Source organism: Paramisgurnus dabryanus, chromosome 1 (genome assembly GCF_030506205.2).
Source record: "Paramisgurnus dabryanus chromosome 1, PD_genome_1.1, whole genome shotgun sequence".
Lineage (NCBI taxonomy): Eukaryota > Metazoa > Chordata > Actinopteri > Cypriniformes > Cobitidae > Paramisgurnus > Paramisgurnus dabryanus.
In genome coordinates, this window is record NC_133337.1 from 68,152,762 (window position 1) to 68,160,925 (window position 8,164).

Sequence of the window (8,164 nt, forward strand, 5' to 3'; positions counted from 1 at the left end):
TGATACACTGATCCATTATCTAACTTGCAGCATGAAGCTATACATCGTAAACACTGTTTAAAATCAGTACTGGGGTTTTCAGATAAAATATACTGTATTCCCGGGTGTATATAACGCTTTACAACAAACTGCCTTTTAGCGACTATTTACAGTACACTTAATGGAAAGCATTAAAGAGCTGCAGGCAAACAGTCATCTGTACATCTAATCTACTAATCAGTTTGGTGAGCATGCAGGAAATCGAATCTTCAAAGCAAAACATCATCACATTAGTACAAAAGACTAAATGTCAGAGACAGACATGAAAAGACTCAAGAATGTTTGACCCTGTAAGGTACTACTCAGCTATTTTAATCTTCACCATTGGTAAGTAATAAAAATCATTCAGTTTTTAATAGTAAAGCTTGGAATGCTCCCAAATTTTCAAATTTTAACATGATTATTTGTTTCATTGATATATCTTAATTTATATGTAAAATCTATGACGTAAATATGTACATTGTCTATTATTGTAATGTTTACTTGAAGTTATTCAGCACATGAAGTCATTTGTATTGCAGTATTGTTTATTTTACGCATTGTGCTGAATTGTATTGTAAAGAAAGAAGAACAGAATGTCTATGTTTTAATAAGATTTCAAATCTATGAGTGTGTTGACCTCAGAAATACAATTCGGCCCAGAGTGTGGAGTTAACATGTAAACGGGTATACTGAATAATGTCACCACCTTGTAACATGAAAATAGATAATGGCATGAAATAAAACAGTTACATGTACAGTGCTGCTGCTCATGAGCTTATTCTATTATGAGTTTTATTAATTTTCATTGTATTATTTATGTGCGTCTTTGTAATGATTCATAAGGAGATGTAATCTCATTTCCTTTGTGCAGGTCTTGTGTGTAAGTGTTTCCTGGAAGCCCACGTAAGCTTTGTAAGCGAAATAGGTCATTGTATAGCAGTCTGAAAATGACACATATTGTAATACAAGCAGATCAATAGCTTACATTATTCTCATTTGAGTTGATTTAGATAAAAGCGTCCTCTAAATGAACTGAAGTTAATCTTCTCAGTTTCATGTTGATTTCATATAGGTCAAATTACCCTTCAGAAGTCAACACATCTTAATGGAAAGCATCTTATCAGAAACAGACACTCTGTTCTTCTCTATTTGAGACATCCCATCCTGCTAAAACTCATTTCAGGGAGATACATCAAAACAAATATAATGATTCAATAGAAATGACATTATGTGCTGAATTACTAAAAGTATCACAATAAATAAAAAATAAAGTGAATAAATATACTTAAAATTTTACAGACTGGTTGGTGTTTACATGTGTAAAAGGGCAAAACTCCCCTACTAATGAACCAGGTAATAGTCTACAATATTCAACCACAATATGGAAGAGCAGGGCACAAACTAACGCTTTTTGGCTTTGGCTCTATCATTCAAAAGTTGGATTGAGCATTAATAATCAACACACACATCTCTGCTACAAATGAACATTTAAAGTTTGTTTGTGGCACCTAACGTTTACATACAATTACACTAAAAGTGAAGGACTGCACACGTTACCCCATAGGTGGGGTTAATTGTAAAAAACAAAACCATAAAATAAACAGTGTTGGGTAAGTTACTTAAAAAAAGTACTACAAATTACTAATTACTACTTTAAAATTGTAATTTGATTACATTACTGATTTCTACATGCAAAAAGTAATCTAATTTCTAATTACTTTACTTTTAAGTTACTTCTAGGTTCTAGATATTTGGAGGCCCTAGGCAAAATTTATGTTGGAGGCCACTCACACACCTCTATTTTTCAGAATAATGTGAGAACGTGTTTTTCTACTGCGTAAGAAATCAGATGAGCACTACTAATAAACATGTTTTTCCCCATTACTTTTACTTTTTATTAAGTTTTATCAACAAATTGATTAACTTTATGCTAAAATGTAATTAGAAATTATGCAAAACCACATGTGTTAAAAATTTAAAGGCAGTCACATTTATTAAAAACACCACCTTTTTGGGATAACACAGGATAACAGTTTTGCTTTCTCCAAAGAGTAAAATTAAAAAGACAACAATACATTGCAAAAACCCTAACCTTAAAAAAATTATAGGTGAACACCTCCTAGAAAACTTTTATTGTTTTTTATTTTAACTTGGTATAAAGAAGAATTTCCCTCTTACATAACCAATATACAGTATAAAGTTATCTATCAGACTATTGCAATACCTTTTTATAAACTACCTTAAATATCCATACAAATCAGCTGCCACTGGAAGTTAAACAGACAAACTACTTTCATGATTTGAAAACTAAAATAAAGTGTAGAGGACTTTCAAGAAATACAGACAGTTTACTTTAGGTAACGCCAGTTTTGTTTGCTGTTCGACTTTAAATACAAACTTTTTTAAATACAAACTTGATTCTTGCAGTGGCGGCGCCGCATAAAGTTGAACTCACCTTAAAACTTTATTTAATGCTGTCAGTAGTGATTTTCGAACCAGCGCACATGGATTTAGCAGTTATAGAGGCCCCCCTTCCAAGCTTGAGGCCCTAGGCATTTGCCTACTCTGCCTATAGCTAGCGCCGGTGTCATGAGCAATTCGGTCCCCCCGGGCAATTCGGACTCCCCTTGGACCCCGATTGGTACCTAGCACTAATGCCTGCTCAAAAATGTGTGATTGCGATATCTCGTCTGCGTAAGCGGTCTAGCAAGCTAATTACGTGGTACAAAATAGAAGCATAAAAATTTTTTAAGATAAAAGTTAACCAAAAAATTATATAATAAACTAATATTCATGTTGCAGACACATCAGTACTTTTGTGTCATCATCTGCTTTACAAAAACCATACTTTTATTTTTACAAATTAAAAATTTACATACCTTACGGAATATATTTTTTCAATAGTAAAAGTGTAGTAATCATGGCTTATAAATTATAATTTAAATGTGTGATTCAATTATGTAGTAATCATGTTTTGTATAAGTAATTAATGAGTAAGTAATTGTAGAAGTAGTCGACAGTAAAAAGTGGAAATGGTACAGAATATAATATCTAAATAATATGACACAAGCAATGTGTAGATCTCCCACCTATAGCCTCATTTATATACTACTATATGAAACATCATTTAAAAGACATCAATTGTAATTTTAACAACGTTCTAACTACATAAATCATAACGCGATTTTGTAGGAATTGTAATAAGGCGCTAAGAAAACTACCCATGAGGAGTTTTTCCAGCCAATGGAATCTCGCGGGGTCCTAGGGGAGTCCGAATTGCTCGGGGGGACCGAATTGCTCATGACACCGGCCCTGCTTTGACAACATCAAATGTAAAAGAGCTACAAAGTAAAACTGTCAGAAGCAAGGACGGATGAACCCAAACGCAGGCGATGACGGGGGTGAACAGAAAACACTTTATTATAACACAGACAAAACAAGAGCCCACGTGGGGGCAGAACAAACACGGAATACTGACAGATGACTTAAACTAGACTTGACTATGATTCTAACACTAGACAGAATCACATAGTAACAGTACAAAACAAGTTTGAAAACAAGTGAGGGTAATGAACTAATTTATTAACAGGGAGAAAAAGGGGGCGGAGACAAGAGACGAGACACCGAAGGTCATATTTGAATGCGTAAAGCTATTTTGGTGTGTTTTGCACTCTCCTAAAATTGCTGGCCATCATGATGCAGAAATATTTGTAGCTTTTATAATAAGTTACACATGTTTAACATTTCTCATTAAACATTCTACATTTATTAACATCTATCTATCTATCTATCTATGCACATTCATTCGCGGTCGCGGAGACAGAAACTAGAGTTTTAACACGTATCGCATTCGCGAGGGCTTTTTGGTCAAGTTAAAGAATGTTAATATTCATGTTAGTTCGTTAAATATAACAATCAAAAGTTGTTTTGGTAATTGTTTAAATAAACATATGATTAATTAATGCAAGTGCACGCATTGAGCTCATGATTAAATAACATAGTTAAATAATGTTAAAAAAGAAAACCTTATTGTACATTAGTAATTTAAAAACACACCTGTACAATCGTTTCTGGCAGACCAGATGTCATCGCGCAAACCCCACTTTTTTGGACATGTATTGTCTGTATTCCACTTGAATGATCAACCACTGCTCACACAGCATCCATTTGCTTGCGTCTCCGATGAGTGATTATGCACATGCTCGTTAAATGACGCTGCGCGCATGCTTGTTAACAGACTCTGCGAGCATGCTCGTTAACATACGTTGCTGAGCAACGGCAAAACGTCATTTTAAAATACATTTTAAATAATTTTTCAACACTTAATTTGTAACGCTAGTAATGTAATTTTGTTGTCATTGATAACTGTAATCAAATTACATACATTTAAAATGTAAAGCGTTACGTTACTGCGTTATCAGGAAAAGTAATTAGAGTACAGTAATGCGTTACATAGTAACGCGTTATACCCAACTCTGAAAATAAAGAAATTTACTTCCATGCCCCCAAATCAATCCTTTTTTCAATATCTTAACCAAAATACATCAACACTTCTTACAAATTCACAGGTGATCATCTTCTGACAGTAAGAGAGAAAGACCAAAAGCACAGATTGCTTAGACCTGTATTAATAAGTAGCTGTGTTACAATAAACCCTGCGTTACTTTGTGCCCCGCTCACCCCTACTCACTTTGACATACTATGCGCTATGCCATACAACATTTGAAAATCTAGGCTGATATATAGCTGTCCTAATTCTTTCTTTTCTCTGAGCCTCAGAAATAAAATATGCTGTGATTGGAGTGGGGATTGGGATTTTCTTCTCCATCTGTTTTCTAGCAGTAAAAATATACATTATCAGAAGACAAATGCATGAGAATGACCAATTAGGTAAGAACTGTGTTGGCATTTTTTAAGCCAGAGGTACAGGTAGTTTTTAAAATATATTCATTATCATTGTATAACAAGTTGGAGAAAAACACAATCAAAATCTGAGGTTTGGGAATCAATCTGCAAAAAGCATGGTTGCTACACTTTTACTATAGATAATCTATTTTATACAAAATAACAAATTCTGTTCAGAAAAACAGGGTAGAGATGGTACAAGTCCAGTGGCTACATGTCTATTCAAACAGTATAGTAGATTGAGTGTTGATTTGAAAAAAATAAAAGGCTTTAGTCATCATGCACAAACTATGGCCCTTGGGTCAATCATGTTTGCCCACCTCTGGTGTAAGATGATTTAAACAATAAACAAAAGAACAAAGAATATGTCTCTGGTATATGTAACCTTTGTTCCCTTTAAAGGGAATGAGACGCTACGTCAGAGAGCTGACGCTATGGGGAATGCCTACAGCGCAGAGATGTCAAGTAACGAACTACAAATACTTTGTTAATTTACTTAAGTAGAAATTTGGGGTATCTATACTTTACTGGAGTAATTATTTTTCAGACGACTTTTTACCTCTACTCCTTACATTTAAAAAATAACCTTGTTAATCCTATTTCATTTTGGCTTTTTTTCATTCCGGCTTGTCATTGTTAAAAGAAAAACCTATCTAGATAAATTGTGTCATCCAGATGAATGCGATTGTGGTTGGATGAGAAGCATAAACATAGACCATTCCGACACCCTATTGGTTTGTACGCGATCCCCGTGCCCCCATCTGACTGCACATGATCAAAAGTTTGTTCAATAGCGCTGCGCAGATAAACATAAAAGTACAGTGAGAGCGATTAGAAAGCATGAGGAGCAGTTTGCTCTCGCAATGCTTTGATATCATTCGCCATCCATTTGTTCATTTACACACATCAAAATTGATGGACACTTACTGTATACTCGAGAAGACGCAGCATTCTGTCTTCAAATGGAAAAGAAAAGTACGAAATAAAACTCATGCATCACCTTCAGGTCAGTTCACTTTCACAAGCTTGTGAAAATGTATAGCTGGCTGCTGACCAGACCAACTCATCTGCGTGATTTAAATAGTATGAAAATGTTCCAATTTATATCATGTAACTTCAGTTGTTAAAATGACATTGTGTTGCGTTGCGTTTTGAAGCATGGTAAAGATATCTATGCTAAAAACATTCGTTGTTTTGTATATGCTAATAACTACACTTATTTATTATTTGCATGAACAAAACCTGCTTAGCTGAATGCTTGAGTGTTAAGTCAATCAAACACCTGTATTATTGACAACATAACTATACCCACTGTTGCTTTTGTTAATAGACATCTGCTGTTTTCTTAAAGCTGACTTTTAATTTACTTACAAGAAATACATTTAGTAATTCTCAAAAATTGCTTGGATCTATACTGACATGGATTAGCTTTGTCACATTAGATTAGGCTAAAGTCCATTAGCTAAATTACACAAGTTCAGATGCAGAAATATAGACTATAATATATAATTGCATATTTGTATAATTGTAGTTTGTGTTTCTGTTGCAGTGTTGCTGTTGTTTGCATTGTACTAAAATGTGTTCATTTTTAACCTTAATGTAAGATTTGCTGCAGCTCTAATGAAGCACACGTGAACAAGCTAATCAAGGTCTAAAAAGTCATCTGAAACTACAGGTAGCTAAGGTTTTATAAGGGTTGGAGCTGAAATCTGCAGGACATCAGCACTCCAGGACTGACGTTGGCTAACCTTGGCCTAGTGCATCTCAATTTTTTAACATTAATATTTTAATATAACACTATAGTTATTATGGCCTATAGATTTTTTTTTTTTTTTTTTTGAGGAGATAGGGTAGTGCACACTGTGGCGTGGCCTAGGCTTTTTTCCACAATGGCATTTTTTCCTTTCATTACTTTTTTACTTTAAGTAGTTTTGAAACCAGTACTTTTACACTTTTACTTGAGTAAAAATCTTGAGTTGAACTTCAACTTAAAGTTTTTTAAACCCTAGTAGCTATACTTCTACCTGAGTAATGAATATGAATACTTTTGACACTACTGTATACTCCGACTCCGTCACATTGTAGACGTTCCCCATAGTGCCAGCTCTCTGACGCAGCATGAAGTTCTTCGAAAGGGAACAAAAAACCTTATGCAATTGCATTTTTGTATTTTATGTAATATATATTTTTTACATTTTTAAAGCAGCACCAGCAGCATCATGAAGGGCATCTACGGAAAGGTTGTCTTTATATGCCGCTTACAAATCTATTCCAATATTTTCCTACATCATATCTACACAATAACAACAGTATTAGTCTAAAAGTGCAACTTCTGTTTTTTAGGAATGTTGACAGCAGAAAAGACTGAAGACTATCTTCGGAGGACAAACAAATATGATGATATACCTAAAAGCGAAGAGAACAACTGACAGACAACTGACTTTTTACCACAAAAAAAAAACAATTGTCAAATTAGACCTGAAAATTAAACCATTGTTGTGGCTCTTTAGGTCATGATGGTTGGAAATGACATAGTTTTTGTAAGTGTTCTGTAAAATAAATGAATTATTTTGTGTGAAATGTAGCCAGCCTGTATTTTTATTAATTAGAAAACTATCCAAATTTGAAATCAGAATGGGACCTTGGATCAAATGGTTTCCATTTTACTCTTTCCGTTTCTGTTTGCTTTTATTGTGAAAACAAATGAATAATTTATAAATCATAAATAATTAACTCTTTCAAGAGATTGTTAAATACTGTAAGGCCTACAGTATGCTTCTTCCAAGTGCTACTGATTAGAATAAATAAGCATGTATAACACTAATTTTTGCTTTCAGATATACAATGCATTCAGAAAGTATTCACACCCCTTCGTTCTATTTGTTTTTTTGTTTCTTTTTTTGATTTTTTTCATGGTGGAGTCTTACAAAAAAATAATTCAGTTTTTATTAGTGATAACATTAAGAATTGAAGCCAAGCAGCTCCATCTTGTTTTCATTAGACCAGAGCACCCTCACAGTCAGAAAGTCCTTCAGGTGCTTTTTTGCAAATTCCAAGCGGGCTTTCGTGCATTTTGAACTAATGAGAGGAGATGTCCAGATCGGTGGAGAACTGGAGTGATGGTTATCCTTCTGGAACTTTGTCCAATCTCCATCCAGCGATCTCTGGAGTTCAGTCAGAGTGAACATTTTGTTCCTAGTCACTTCTTTCACTAAGGGCCTTCTCTTCCAATTGCTCA

At 34.1% G+C, this 8,164-nt stretch overlaps 1 long non-coding RNA gene across 2 annotated transcripts; it reads left to right on the plus strand.

Annotated features, from left to right (window-relative positions):
- LOC135734490 (uncharacterized) lies at positions 1-7,408 on the plus strand. Of its 2 annotated transcripts, none has more exons than XR_010527362.1 (5): positions 1-366; positions 1,321-1,374; positions 4,801-4,911; positions 7,130-7,166; positions 7,270-7,408. It is a non-coding gene; the product is annotated as an uncharacterized lncRNA (long non-coding RNA). The 2 variants fall into 2 exon arrangements; XR_010527363.1 differs by having other exon boundaries at positions 7,133-7,166.
- The last annotated feature ends 756 nt before the right edge of the window (positions 7,409-8,164 follow it).